The sequence below is a fragment of the Dermochelys coriacea genome, chromosome 9, assembly GCF_009764565.3.
Source record: "Dermochelys coriacea isolate rDerCor1 chromosome 9, rDerCor1.pri.v4, whole genome shotgun sequence".
NCBI classification, from domain to species: Eukaryota; Metazoa; Chordata; order Testudines; family Dermochelyidae; genus Dermochelys; species Dermochelys coriacea.
The window spans coordinates 64,153,862-64,169,754 of NC_050076.1; the positions used below are offsets into that span (position 1 = coordinate 64,153,862).

A 15,893-nucleotide genomic window follows, 5' to 3' on the forward strand; every position below is an offset into this window, starting at 1 on the left:
TCCAATCTGCAGCTCGACTGGTGGCATCTAGCATATGTTGAAGGTTCTCTGGGTCATCTGTGGTCAGGACCAGGTCATCTGCATAAGCCAGGATGCTCACCCTCGCACCGTGGAGGTTGAAGCCATCTGTGCCATTGGAGATCGCTCACAGCAACGGCTCCATAGTGAGGTTAAAGATGATGGGGCTGAGGGGACAGCCCTGCTTAACTCCGCTCCGGATCGGGATCTCGGTGGTCTCCCCTTCGACCGAACAAATGGTGGTGCTGCATCCCTTGTACACCTTGGATCACACGAAGGAAGTTCTCTGGCATCCCAAGCTCCTGGAGCGTGGCAAAGATGTGGTGGTGGGGCATGGACTCAAAGGCGATAGCCAGGTCGAACCACACTACTGCGCACTGCCTCCGTGCCCTTCTGGCCATTTCGATGGTGGACAAAATTGTGTTCATAGCAGCCCTCACAGGACATGAAGCCTTTCTGGATGGAGCTGATGGCTCCCCCGCTCACCGACCACTCCGTGATCCTCAACACCAGGCAGCTGGCATAGAGCTTGTACATCATGGATTAGAGGGAGATGGGCCTCCAATTGCTGGGGTTGTCCCGCTCACCCTTCTTGTACACCAGCACCGTCATGGCCTTCTTCCAGGAGTTGGAAGTCCGGCAGAATCGCTTGCACTGGTTGAAGAGCGTGGCGAGGACCAGGCAGGTGGGATCTCGCTTTTTCAGGAGGCTGTAGGGATATACATTAACATTTTTAACCTTACTTTGTTACTAACTCTGCGGAGAGAGAGACCTCATCAGGACTCCTGGGTTCGATCTCAGCTCTGGGAGGGGGATGGGATCTGGTGGATTACAGCAGGGGGCAGATACATCTGGGTTTTATATAAGAACATCAGAATGGCCATACTGGGTAATATTAATGGTCCATCTACCCCAGAATCCTGTTTTCCAACCGTGGCGAATACCAGACGCTTCAGAGGGAATGAACAGAACAGGTAATCCTCACATGATCCATCCCGTCGCCCACTCCCAGCTTCTGGCAAACAGAGTTTAGGGACATGCAGAACATGGTGTTGCATCCCTGCCCACCCTGCCTAATATAGCCATTGATGGATCTATTCTCCATGAACTTATCTAGTTCTTGTTGGAACTCTGTTATAGTTTTGGCCTTCACAACATCCTCTGGAAAAGAGTTCCACAGGTTGACTGTGAAGAAATACTTTCTTTTGTTTGTTTTAAATCTGCTGCCTATTAATTTCATTGGGTGACTCCTTCCCCCCCAGTTCTTGAATTATGTGAAGGAATAAATAACACTTCCTTATTCAATTTTTCCACACCAGTCATGATTTTATGGACCTCCATCATATCCCCCCCTTAGTCATCTCTTGTCCAAGCTGAAAAGTCCCAGTCTTTTTAGTCTCTCCTCATATGGAAGCTGTTCCAGACCCCTAATAATTTCTGCTGCCCTTCTCTGTACATTTTCCAATTCAATATATCTTTTTTGAGATGGGGCAACCAAATCTGTACGCCGTATTCAAGATGTGGGCATACCATGGATTTATATAGAGGCAATATGATATTTTCTGTCAAATTATCTATCCCTTACCTAATGATTCCCAGTATTCTGTTAGCTTTTTTGATTGCCACTTCACATTGAGCAGATGTTTTCAGAGAACTATCCACAATGACTCCAAAATCTCTTTCTTGATGGGTAACAGCTAATTTAGACCCCATTATTTTGTATGAATAGTTGGGATTATGTTTTGTCATGTTGTATTATTTTGCATTTATCAACATTGAATTTCACCTGCCATTGTGTTGCCCAGTCACCCAGTTTTGTGAGGTTTCTTTATAACTTTTTACAGTTAGCTTTGGATTTAACTATCTTGAGTAATTTTGTATCCTCTCCAAATTTTGCCACCTCACTGTTTACCCCTTTCTCCAGATCACTTATGAATATGTTGAATAGGACTGGTCCCAGTACAGACCCTTGGGGGACACCACTATTTACCTCTCTCCATTCTCACCATTTATTCCTACCCTTTGTTTCCTATTTTTTAAATGGAGTGCCTGGCAATGTTTTCAGGATCATCTAAGGATCCTAATTTAATTTAATGATAAGACCTTTGTTATCTTAATCACCCTGCCTCTGTTTATACACAAAGTCCATGCCCCAAAGTCTGAGGCTGGGAACAGCACAGAACTCCTTTCATATCACACCAGAAATAAGCAGGTTTCAGAATGGAATGGCATCTTCGGCATTCTGCAGGTTGGGTATGTGCCAATTACAGAGCAAATAAATCATGCAGTATGCTTTGAAAATGAGTTCTGCTAGCAGCTGCTCTTCATCTGTGCAGGCGTGTCTTGAAGCTATAATAATTACAACATCCTTGTACTGTCTTCTCATTTTCTGTTTTGTTTTGTTTTGTTTTTTTCCCCAAAATACTTCTTTGTGGAACTTTAGGGCCAGATCCTGCATGTGTAGCTGGCATTTCCTGCATGCATAAAGTTAAGCATGTAAATAAGTGCTTGCTGGATTTAGTAAAACTGCAACCCTTGTACCCACACTTCATATTTAAGAATGGCTGCAAACATTTAAGCACTTTTACTTATGTGAGTAAAATTAACTATGTATTTATGTATTCAGGTGTTAGCAGGATTTGGCCCAAGGGTTAAAAAGTGAAGTGCTTTGAAAGCAGGAAATGAGTGTTGCAAGTTTTTTTTAAAAAGTGGATGATACAAAACTTCAGGCATATTTATTTGTGCTGCAATCAAAGTTTTTTTGTGACTATTTCAGGACAGAGTTTTGCCCCTAATGTCTGTCTGTTTGCATCAATGAGTCATATGGTTAGGTTTCTAACTGTGTGTGAGCCATGTGAATGTAAGGTGCAAAGAAATGCACTTGCACACACACTCAAAATGGTAGGCTCAGTGTGGCCTCTGCAATCAGCCTGAGGCCTGGCTAAAATTCCTGGTTTTAAAGAGAAAAATAAACTGTTGTGCAAGCATTAAAATAAATAAGAAATTACGCTTTGCATAATATGGTATTTTAAATGTGCAAACAATCTGTCATTGTGTTATGGAGAAATGTCCTCTCTCTGTGCTTAAGATGGGCATTAGATTCCTGTTATAAGAAAAGTCTTTATGTACTTCCCTAGCCCAATTTCTCCAAAATCAAACTGGTCCATTGGAAATGTCACATGCCACATCTTAGTCCACGGTAGAACTTACTTTTTTAAAGCTCAGGGCAAATTTTACTCGTTAGTGTGAAGAGACGGGGGGTGCAAAAGCATGGTGGCGCTTCTGTCTGAAACTTCTCTCTTCCTTGCCTCATACAATATCCAAAGCATCTTGGCCAAGCCATGCCATGTGTTTCGTCCTGATGGGCCTGGAAATTGGGTTCTCTTTGATTAGTTTTGAGGGAGGGATGTAGAGTGAAGGATTATTTAGATCTTACTCAGAGAGTTTAAGGCAGGGTTTGCCGAACTTTTTGCCAACACGACCCCATTTTAATTAATTATATCCTCCCAGGACCCCGGACATCATGCAGGATGCCATTTTGTAGAGCAAAATCACATCTTCCGTGCATCGTGGCCTCACACGCATGTACATGAGCGATTGTGCTGCATAGTATCCTCTGCCCAGCCACAACCCCATTTGCTGGTGGTATGACCCCATGTAGGATTGTGACCCACAGTTCGAGAAACATTGGTTTAAGGCCAGAAGGGGTCACCAGCACCACCCGCCTCATTGATACTATCCCTATCAAACCCAACAATGGTAATTAGACCAAGGGACGCTCGGCTATTGTGTGCCATAGACAGAGGAGAGGAGGGACCAAACTGCACCAATCCTGCAATGAACCCCACTGAGATCAACCCGCTTAACTTTACATGCTGCAAGTGTTCCTATTTGTTTCAGTGGAATTACTCCATTCATATAGCTGACCACATGCCTAACTGTCTTTGCAGGATTGTGCGTTGAGATATAACACCATTTTCACCTTAGTTTATAAGTTTGCCTAGCCAATGAATTTGTATATGCACAAGTATTATACATATTATAGCTATCATTTTGACATACTGCATTCACACGTTACTCTGACAATGACATTATAGAAGGGCTTTGCAGACTTTTGGAGTTTTCTGTTTTCATGGAGCAAGTAGTTTATCTTAATCTTCAGGCAGCACTGTGTAAATATCTGGTTCTACATACAAGCCTTTAAATATTTTACTAATTTTTCACTAAAACAACTTTGTTTCTTCCTCATAGTTGCTGGTTTGTTTTCTCCTCATGGTGTTGATCTGGATCCATGAAATTCCAGCAGTAAACTTCTACACACGTTACAGGTAAAAAGTAATTCGAGCTGTCAGCATGCAAATAGACAAGAGTACATAGCAGTGCTTGAAAACTACTGCAAAATGCCACATCACAGTTCTTGTTCATTGCAGTGTTCGGGTTGAGAATATAAGCACCACAGTCAGGAAATTCTAAAAGATAAGGCCCTAAATCTCCAAAATCAACTTAATATTTTTAGGTGTCCCTGACCTGGGGTACTTGACAGGAGACACCTTAAAGGGATCTGCTTTTCGGAGAGCCAGCACCCAAAATCAGTAGTAACTTGAAAATGTAGGTCATGGTTCCCACAGCAATGCTGAAGGGATCCTTTTGCAGATGGCGGTCAAATTCTGCTCTCAGATATGAACAACCATGGTTTATTTTAGTGAAGCCAATTAAAAAGGTGTGTGGTTGCTGGTGAGTATTTGCTTCAGGTTGGGGGGCTGTCTGTAAGCAAGGACTGGCCTGTCTCCCAAGGTCTGTGAGAGTGATGGGTCGTCCTTCAGGATAGGTTGTAGATCCTTGATGATGCGTTGGAGAAGTTTTAGTTGGGGGCTGAAGGTGATGGCTAGTGGTGTTCTGTTATTTTCTTTGTTGGGCCTGTCCTGAAGTAGGTGACTTCTGGGTACTCTTCTGGCTCTGTCAATCTGTTTCTTCACTTCAGCAGGTGGGTATTGTAGTTGTAAGAATGCATGATACAGACCTTGTAGGTGTTTGTCTCTGTCTGAAGGGTTGGAGCAAATGCGGTTATATCATAGAGCTTGGCTATAGATAATGGATCGTGTGGTGTGATCTGGATGAAAGCTAGAGGCATGTAGGTAGGAATAGTGGTCAGTAGGTTTCCGATATAGGGTGGTGTTTATGTGACCATTGCTTATTAGCCCCGTAGTGTCCAGGAAGTGGATCTCTTGTGTGGACTGGTCCAGGCTGAGGTTGATGGTGGGATAGAAATTGTTGAAATCATGGTGGAATTCCTCAAGGGTTTCTTTTTCATGGGTCCCAGATGATGAAGATGTCATCAATGTAGCACAAGTAGAGTAGGGGCATTAGGAGATGAGAGCTGAGGAAGCGTTGTTCTAAGTCAGCCATAAAAATGTTGGCATACTGTGGGAACCATGTGGGTACCCATCGCAGTGCCACTGATTTGAAGGTATACATTGTCCCCAAATGTGAAACAGTTATGGGTGAGGACAAAGTCACAAAGTTCAGCCACCAGGTTAGCCATGACATTATTGGGGATACTGTTCCTGCTGGCTTGTAGTCCATCTTTGTGTGGAATGTTGGTGTAGAGGGTTGTGGATGGCATTGTGTTCTGGACGGCTGAGGTTATGGGGCAAGTGATGCTGCTTTTCTACAATTTCAGACCGTGCACATCGGCGGAAGCACTCTATGTAGAAGTCCAGTCTGTTATTTCGACTTTCAGGAGGAGTCCACCCAGAATCCTTCTTTTTGTAGTGTTGGTAGGAAGGTCCCTGTGGGTTAATATGTTGGTTAGAGGCTGAAATTGTGGAAAAGCAGCATCACTTGCCCCATAACCTCAGCCGTGCAGAACACAATGCCATCCACAGCCTCAGAAACAACTCTGACATCATAAACAAAAAGGCTGACAAAGGAGGTGCTGTCGTCATCATGAATAGGTCGGAATATGAACAAGAGGCTACTAGGCCGCTCTCCAACACCACTTTCTACAAGCCATTACCCTCTGATCCCACTGAGGGTTACCAAAAGAAACTACAGCATTTGCTCAAGAAACTCCCTGAAAAAGCACAAGAACAAATCCGTACAGACACACCCCTGGAACCCCGACCTGGGGTATTCTATCTGCTACCCAAGATCCATAAACCTGAAAATCCTGGAAGCCCCATCATCTCAGGCATTGACACCCTGACAGCAGGATTGTCTGGCTATGTAGACTCCCTCCTCAGGCCCTATGCTACCAGCACTCCCAGCTATCTTTGAGACACCACTGACTTCCTGAGGAAACTACAATCTATCGGTGATCTTCCTAAAAACACCATCCTAGCCACTATGGATATAGAAGCCCTCTACACCAACATTCCACACAAAGATGGACTACAAGCCGTCAGGAATAGTATCCCCGATAATGTCACGGCCCACCTTGATTAGCACCACAAAAGGTTTTCCTCCCCCCCCCCTTCCTGCTGGTGATGGCTCATCTTAAGTGATCACTCTCCTTGCAGTAAAAAGAAAAGGAGTACTTGTGGCACCTTAGAGACTAACAAATTTATTAGAGGATAAGCTTTCGTGAGCTACAGCTCACTTCATCGGAGCTGTAGCTCACGAAAGCTTATGCTCTAATAAATTTGTTAGTCTCTAAGGTGCCACAAGTACTCCTTTTCTTTTTTGCGAATACAGACTAACACGGCTGCTACTCTGAAACCTGTTACCATTACATTGTGGATATGTTGGAGCTGTGCACTAGTGCTGGTTGAAAACTTACCATCAACTCTTTTTAGGCTAAATGAAAATTTTTGCTTGAAAATTTTTAATTCCCCCCAACCCCCACAAGACAATCTGAAAAGTTTTGAGGGGTGTGTGTGTGTGTGTGTGTGTGCACATGCGCGCATGTGCACATATGTGTTGTTTTGACGAAAAGTCAAAATTTTCTGCAGGATTTTTTTCCACCAATCAGCTCTACTGTTTATCTGTTGATGCACAATTGCACATACATGTAATTCAGTGCTTCAGAGCATAACACTTATTATGGCCCTGAATTATCAAAACACTCAGCAAAGCACTTAAGCAGGTACCTAACTTTAAGCATTTGAGTAGTCTGACAATAGGATTACTTGCATTTTGAAGATAAGCACATGCCTAAGTGCCTCTTTTATTTTAAGTGGGTTATCTTCACTTGTGGACATTAATTTAAAGATGTAGATGCACCTTGAAATAATCTAACACCTAAACCAAGTATCTGTGCTTAGATGATATATTTGCACTCAGAAGTAATGAGGATGTATTTAAATAAGCCTGAACTAACCTGTCCAAATCTAAATATACCCAGAATCTGAGAGAATTTGGGACCCATCCCAGACTTTGAGCTTGAGGTTTTTGTCTGATATCACTTTGCAATATTTTGTTCATGGTTTCTTACTAATCAAATTACTACAGGATTTAGGTGTCTAAATTTAACTCTTGGCACCCACATTTGAAAAAAAAAACAGCCCCAAGTGTTTTGGTGCATTACATGGCTTATTTTATTTCTTGAATGATTTGGCCATATGTGGGTTTTTGGGAGTGGGTGGGAGGAATCATAATTAAGCCTGGGTGTCTCAAGTTCTGGTTTTTGTATGTTTAATGGCTATTGAACTTTCACTGTAGGGTCTTGATGAAATAATCAGTTCATAACATATACACAGCTTTTCTCCTCCATGTACATTAATTCCCAGACCAAGCAGGGGTTTCAGATCTGGGATGTTTTTCTGGGAATGACAAGCCAAAAGGCTGGAGAGGGACAAGCACGTGCTGAGCTAGAAAGTTTGGTAAATTGAGAGGAGCTTTAGAAGAGGGTGAAGCCAGGAGACATAGTGTGTGGTTTGGGAAGGTAACATTTAGGGGGATGGACATGTGGCCTGTTCCCATCAGTCACCAGTGCCTTCCAGCTTCCTCTTGGGTTCATTTGCTTTCTGCTTCTATACGTACCTCCTCCTACTTTATTGATCAAAGCTGACCACAACAGCTTCTTCTTCTTGTTCCTTTTTGTCAGCTGCTGACACCTCTTCTTTGAAGGACTCTGGAGTACAAGTTGAAGTGTGGTGGCAGAAGGAGGAGGTGGGGGCAGGAGTTGTGGGCTGGTGAGTGTGGACACCCAGAAGGACCCAGCACAAGGCTAGCAGCTGGGCCTGGCTTTAGCAATAAAGAGGGGTGGTGGGAAGCAGTGGTTGAGGAAGCACTGGAGGAACCTTGATGGGAGGTGGATGGCTAGTAACTCTCCCGAGTGGTTCTACTGAAATGATTTCAAAGCTTTGATCTAATCAAGTGTCTGGGACAGCCAGACAGCCCCAGAACAGCAGGTCATCTCAACGTGGAGGGTTGAGTGATGGGAGCAGCTGGACTTCTGAGTGCGTGAGAGGTGGTTGCAACTCTAGTTTCCAAAACCCTTTATAGACCAACATTTAATATTGAAATCTCTAAGAGTCAGGTTGCAAAGATTTGCTTGGGGGTGGGGGCTGGAGGTAGGGAAGAAGATGTTTTTTCTGGCAATGTCCCAAGTGAGGCTGATCTTGTAATATATTTTTCACAGATCCTTCAAATGTGGTTGTGGGAGTTGTTGTGGTGATTGTCGTTTTTGTACTAGGTAAGTAATATGTTTTTTCTTTTTTTGTGGCTTCCTCTTTGCGATTGTGCCACTGGCAGTTCACATGGCAGATCAATTCCAGGAGGCTCGCCAAATAGAGATGGGATAAGTGACCCAGAAATAAATGCAAGTCGTCTTTACACTGCCAAATCTCACACACGGAAACATGGAAGTCACAGCTGCATGTATCAGTTTCTGATTGTTACATATTTGTACATGTTAAGGCCAAACCCAGGCACCAGCTGAAGTTGATGGGACTTTGCCACTGACTCCACGTATGGCCAAATCTTTGCAGCAAAAGCAGTGATGATCTTTGAGGGATAGATAATGCCTAACCCCTGTCATGGTGGTGTGTGGGCAGGGCACCAGCTGCCTCCCCTCACCGTCACTTGCACTCCCTGAATAATGGACAGGTACAACTGCAGCCCCTCTGTCTGGGGAAGCTGCAGCAGCCACATAGAAGAGCTGGGTTGAGGGTCTCTAGGAAAAAGCCCCTGGACTCTCTGATCCCCTCTGTTTATCCTCTGAAGGAGGGCTGTTGTGTGCCCACATTGGCTGGACCAGTCTCTCTCCCTCCCATTGTGGATGCTGGACCCACGGAGAGGCCTCTGTGAATCAGAGCTGAGGGCGGGTGGTATCACACAGTAGGTCCCCTGTGTGCCCAGATCAGGGAGAGAGAATTTGGGGTCATGGGACCTAATCCGGCAATCTTTATTTGTGGGCCTTCATTGGGAGTTTCACCCAGGAGTTAGCAGGGGTGAGTCCTGCAGAATGTGTCCAGTGGGATTTAATTGAAGCGGAAGCCATCTCAGTACCGTGCATCTTGCCTATGCACGTTCCCAGCTGTTATGTTTTCCATGCCCCAAACCAGAGACCACAAGGGAACTCTCTAGAGCCACCCACGGTATGCTGTCTTATGCAAGAGCAGCCATGTTGAAGTGCAGCTGCTTTCCCAGATGGAAGGCCTGACAGCAGATTGTGGTATTACCAGCCCCAAGAGTTCAAAACCCAGGAGTCAGGACCAAAAAATCAAGAGTTTTAAACAATAATAAATGTGAATGAGGGGTTCTTTTGATTATTATTGTTTTTAATTTCTTGTTATGAGTCTTAATTTTGTATCCTGTTTTCTGGCTTTTCTCTGCAACCAGAGGCACAGAAACGTGTGTGTGTGTGAGAGAGTGAGAGATGAAAGCTGAGATTCTCAACTCCAGAAGCTGGGCTCTAAGGAAAACAATAATATCATAAGAGTGACCATGAAATCACAAGAGCTGGCAACTCTGGGACTGTCAGGGAGACTCCTAGCATTTTCTGTTACCTGCGCTTTCAATGCTAACCATTGCTTTAATCCACTGAGCCCCGCTGCCACTTGTTTGCCCTCTCTGTGGTGCTGTGCTCAGAGCTGCTGCGTGGCTCTGTGGCATGGGGAGTGTCCATGTGCACGTTCTCACCTGCTGGCCCTCCACGCATCAGGGCTGTAGTATTTCTACTGAGTTTTGAGCCTTAGAAAGGCTTGCAGGTCCAGTCAGGAGGTGGCTGCTGCAAAGTGATGGGAAAGTTTCACCATTGACATGTTCATGTGGGAAAACAAGATACACAACAAATCAATCAAATCCCCTTTTTGCAAGTGTAAGCGAGTGATTGCTTTTAACTCCTTTACTTATATAGTTTCTCCACTTTCCACACTCACCACTTCAAATTGCAACAGAAAGAGGAACCTTGGGTTTTCTGGGCTGTGCTGACCTGAAGTATCAAGTGTCATCTTTCAGGAAAATTACAACTACTTTTGTTTTGGTTTTTTAGTTGCTGTTTTATATGTTTCAAGGAAACATCTCGGGTGTCCAACACAGTGTTTCTGTGGAGATTCTGGTAAGCTGTATTTAAGTATCCTAAAATAATCCCTTTGCTCCATTTTGTGTGTGTGTGTTTTTCCCCCCTTATTATTAAATCAGATGTTCTTCCAAGGAAAACTGTCCATTTGGAATCTACTGCATCCCAAAAGATGAGTTCAGAGTGCCTACTTTTGCTCTGAGTCCCCTGCCAATCTTCTTCTTTTTTTTTTTTTTTAGAATCACATTTTCCTCTGTGTGCATGTGTATATATTTCCTTTTCCTCATCTGTTCCTTTGTGATACACCGACACCAATGACTACTGCTGACTATACAGGAAAAGGGTGAAACTGGCTAGATGAAGAGTTCTGACAGTTACACAAAGAAAACACATTGGAAACAGAGAAATGATTTTGCTATGACTTTTTAGTCGTTACTTTGACAATAGTATGTTTAGGAAAAAAAACAACCCACACAACTTCCAGCAGAGTGTGAGCTCAATCTCTCTCTCTCTCTAAGTTGATGGTATACCTTCCATTTTTTTTCTTAATGGAGATGAGGGATTGAAAAGGAAAGCTGCTGCACAGCATAACTTTTGGCCTGATTGAGAGACATTTATAAAAACCAGAAAATATTTGGTTCGTTGATATTGGAATGCCTTCACAGAAACAAAGGATCATTGTTACAAGAGACTTCCAAGCCTGCTAAAGTATTCCAAAAAATGAGTGGCTCGCTTTAGCTTCTTAACGCCATTTGGGGTTTTAGAACTTGGGGAAATAGACCAGAATAACTATAGTAGAATAAACTATTTTGGAATAACTCCCTGTGTGGACACTCTTATTCGGGAATTCCTGAATTTAAATTAATCCACTTTTGGATTAAGCTAACCCAGAAAAAGGCACTCTTACTCTGGAATAAGAGCATCCACACAGGTAGTTATTCCAGGATAGCTCTAGTACTCTAAACTCAAACTGTACCTTATTCTGGAATAACTTCCTGGTATGGACAAGCCCTTTGTTACGTGTGCTGTGTGGCTCAGAGGAGTTTGCTGCTCCTGGATAAACACATCCGCTATTTGGTCATGGTTGAGAAATTTTCATAATGTGGGAAAAATGATTGAAATCTTGCTACAAAATCTGTTGGTGGTCTGTATTGGCATGGGAGACGGAGGGAAAGGGCCCGGTTCTCCACTGCCTGGAACTTTCTGCCAGCATGTATACCTGTGCCAAGTAGATGTCAAATGAGTGGTGGTATTGGATGCACACAAGCCTCAAACATTGGGGGAATGGGGATGGAGGGCATGGAAAGAAGTGGGATTGAGGGGAAACACAGAGCTTCTTGGCATGCAGGAGGAGGGAATGAGGGGCATAGAGCCCCTGGCAGGGGGGAAATTGTGGGGAGTGACAGAGAGTCCCTTAAATGGAGGGGTATGGGAGGGTGGCACGCAGGGGGCTTGTGCAGGTGGAACGGAGGTTGGCCTATATAAGCTGAGAAGTATAAGCCCCTAGTATTATCTCCACTTTGCACGGGTGCAACTGGTTGCACAAAGTGTGAGTGTTATGCTGACAGACCCCGGTCGTCTGCGGGCAGGATCAAACATGGGACCTCTGAAGCTCAGTGTAGGAGCCTCCGCTGCATGAGGTAGAAGCCATGCGGCTCTCAGCCAAAGCTGTAACAGTCTCATCAGTCGCTAGCTGGGCTGGGTGCCACTAGAGGGGGACAGAACACCACTCCAAGCAGGCATGGGTTCCACGAGATGAGGGAGAATTGGCCTCTCTGGCTTTTGTAACGGGGCTGTGCTAGCTGTGAAGTGAGGCTGAGGGGGAGATGGGCACTGCTGAGCCAAGACCTGTCTCTCCAGGGCCCAAGGTAACAAGAGTCCAACACAGCTGGTTCTGTGCAGCTGTTGGCAGCAGAAGTTAAAGACAAATAGACTGGGACAAGCTGGATTGTTTTTTAACCTAAACAATAAAGAAACAAAACCTGTGAAGGGGCTGCAGGGCTTCTGATAAAGTCATGGGCTGGCGTGACAATGAGCTGAAATAGTGCAGACATGTTTATCATAGAAATTGACCAAAGAGTTTATTTTTCAATTGGTTTATTTTAAAGCTCTTAGACACTGTTTGTCTGGCGGTTGCTCAAGTGGACCAGGGGGACACGTGGACTGTAAGGAACAAATATCACCATCTTCTGGGACCCCAGAAACCACTGCGGCACTCTTGGACCTTAATCCTCTTGATTCTGAAAGGCCTCCTAATCAGGCTTCAGCTGAGTCCTGAACAACACCTGGGTTCCTGCTATCACACCCTCTCGTGTCCTTTTTCCTTCCCCCACCTTATTTTGTCACTTTCCTGTCATTCTCCTTTGGGCCATCTGTTTAAGAAGAGTTTGGCTTAGCTGGCCAAGACGGCATTTGTTGTTGTTGTTGCAACACAGCTGTGAGCCCATGACCAGCAGCAGCTAAAAGCAATGCCCTCTACAGCCCAGTGCTGGTACACATTTGCCAAGTTTTGGGGTGCCTAATGAGGGCAGTGCTTGTTTCTCCAGCAGCAAGATTGTGAGTAAAGGTATGTCTGCACAGTTAGACCCAGTAATTGCCAGCCAGGTTAGCTGAGCCCAGTTGCAAGCCTCCCCACAGCAAAGCCCTACTCATGTGATTGTGTCCTTACTGTTTCTGCATTTGTCTGTGCATGTCTGGGGGCATAGTCCATGGTTCTTGGTGCTGAGACGCTCTAGGACTCTTTCCTGAGCAACCGTGTCAATCGTGGGAGAACTTGTGTGTCTTTTAGGGGGAGTTGTGGAAAGGCATTGGAGGACTGCCAGCACTGAAGTGATTTTAGCCTGGGTCCTCACTGCAAAGTGTGTGGGTTCCAGCCTGAGTGACACAGAAGACTGGGTTCTAATTATGGTTGCCAAGTTTGGTTGGACAAATTCCTGGAGATTTCATCACATGACATAATCTTTATTGAAAGATTAATCTTTAATTCCTGGAGACTCCAGGACAACCCTGGAGGGTTGGTACCCCTAGTTCTAATTCACCCCACCCAGCCAGGTCAGCTAGCGTGGGCTTAAAGTACCTCCAAGCCTGGATCAGAGATTTTTCTTTGTGGATGGTAGGGGATTTAGGCTAAAGCCCATGAAGAGCTCAGGTTTCTGTAAGGCAGGGGTTCTTAAACTGGGGGTCATGAGGTTATTATGCGGGGGGGGGGGTCACAAGCTGTCAGCCTCCACCCCAAACACTGCTTTGCCTCCAGCGTTTATAATAATGTTAAATGTTAAAAAATGTGTTTTTAATTTATAAGAGGGGTTGCACTCAGAGACTTGCTCTATGAAAGGGGTCGTCAATACATAAGTTGGACAACCACTGCTATAAAGTGAAGAGATCCCTAAGGTCAGGTCTAGCCTAAAAACCTTTGATGAAGATGCTCTAAACCAATATAGAGAGCTCTCCTGTCAGCTTAGTGAGGGCTGGTCTACGCTACAGAGTTAGGTCAATGTAGGGCACCGACGTAAGGCACCCACCAATGTAAGTCGTCCACTACATTGACTTAACTCCATCTTCACAAGAGGCATAGTTCTTTGGTCAGTGTAATTAGGGCCCAGTGTCCATGTAGACAGTGTGTTACTTACATGGCCTGTTAGCAGCCTGGTGGCTGGCAGTGCCCCACAATGTCCCACTTAAGTTGGTGGAAGTGCTCCTGGTGAGGGTGCGCACTGCCTCCAGGAGGAGCATAGCGTGGACCTGAAACACTGCTTCAATTACTGCAGTGGCTTTATGTCGACTTAATTTTGTAATGTAGACGTGGCCGTACTCCACCTGCGGGAGAGGCAGTAGCTATGTCTGCGGCAGAAGCTCTCTCGTCGATATAGCGCTGCCTACATGGGAGTTTAGGTTGGTATAACTGTGTTGCTCAGGGGTGTGGATTTTCACACTTCCCCCCCACCCCCCGAATGATGTTGTTATGCCACAGTAAGTGTGTAGTGTGGACCTAGCCTAAGAATTAAGCACTAAAGGCTGAAGCTGAATCTTCTCCCTTTGCTCTTCTTTTATTCCTGTCTTCGTGTGTATTTTGTTTTGTCTTCAGGAAAACAGGATCAGACTTTAACAAGAACATTCTGAACCACCTCAACTACCTTTTTCTCTTCCCCCTAAAGGACAATGTAAACCACCTTTAATGCCATTTAAACAACTGTCAAACATGGGTTTCTCCCTTGAAAAAGAATTCTACACAGCTAAAGGAAATAAGGGATAGTGTTACAAGGAAAGTGTTAATTAATGCTTTTTATTCCAAATACTGTTTTTCCTTTTTTCTGTGTCTCTAAGGAAAGGTTAAAGAGCTTCTTAGTGGTGGTATTCCAATGAATGTTTAACAGTCAACGAAGGTTTCCTTAATATTTTAGCCCCTTTTCAACACAATGCCACATACTAAATGAAAGTATCTCCTCTTGCTTTTATGTTTCGGATGGATCTTGTATCCTGATAGGCCAGGTGGTCCAAGTGTTTCTCCCATCATGTGACTGGACCCCCATAATAATAAAAACCTCTCTTCCCACTTCTGCTTTCATTCCCCTGCCCTTTGTAGTTCATTTCAGCCCTATTCCAGTATATGTTTTGAGTCCAAATCTTCCTTCATAATAATCCAAATAGCAGACCCTTTGTAGCATGAATATGCTTGTGCAGTGCCAGCTTTTGCTAGTTAATCTTTTACAGGCTGCCAGCCACCACCAGAACAAAGGGCAATGAATAACTTTGTTGTTCTACTAATTGTTACTTGGAGAATACTAGAAATTTTGGAGATTTTTCTGTAGCTGGCAGGAGGTCAGAAGATAATCAGAATGTTTACTTCTGGCTTTTGAAGCTATAGGAAACTTTCCTTCTGGTAGATAGCAAATCTGAAACTATTTTGGCACTGACTGATCCAGCCTTGTCTTCATGGAGAGCATGAAGTAAATGCCAACAGGAGTATAATGGAACAGATTGTTTTATCAAATGTGCTGGCCACCTCACCAGGAAGTTCAGCTATGCACTTTATGGTCCTTCAAGCAGTTTCACAATAACCTTCTGTTACTGCTCAGTTCATGGCCCAACCATGGCAGTTCTGGTGCAGTCAGGGCTTTCTATAGCATGGAGGAGAGGGTAGGATTTGATCTTTAAAATGTATTGGGCAAAGGCACAGCTACCCTAGTCATATTTAGGGCTAATTGAACACCTTTCGAAGAAGGAGAATTTGCAGGAGGAAACTAGTATATTCAGTTTGTTGCTTTCTTTTTTCTATTCTATTGAGAGAGCAGTGAAGGGGTTAGCCGAACAAGACAGTGTCAGAACTGGGAATAGAATGTAGAACTCTGGTTTTCCAACCCCATGCTTCTGTCTTGTCTCTAGACGCCAGCTCTTTCCCTTGGAATGTTTTCTT

At 44.4% G+C, this 15,893-nt stretch overlaps 1 long non-coding RNA gene across 1 annotated transcript; it reads left to right on the forward strand.

The window, feature by feature from the left end:
- Positions 1-8,564: 8,564 nt before the first annotated feature.
- On the forward strand, positions 8,565-14,689 carry LOC122455746. Its single transcript, XR_006274197.1, has 3 exons — positions 8,565-8,653; positions 10,454-10,519; positions 12,589-14,689. It is a non-coding gene; the product is annotated as an uncharacterized LOC122455746 (long non-coding RNA).
- The last annotated feature ends 1,204 nt before the right edge of the window (positions 14,690-15,893 follow it).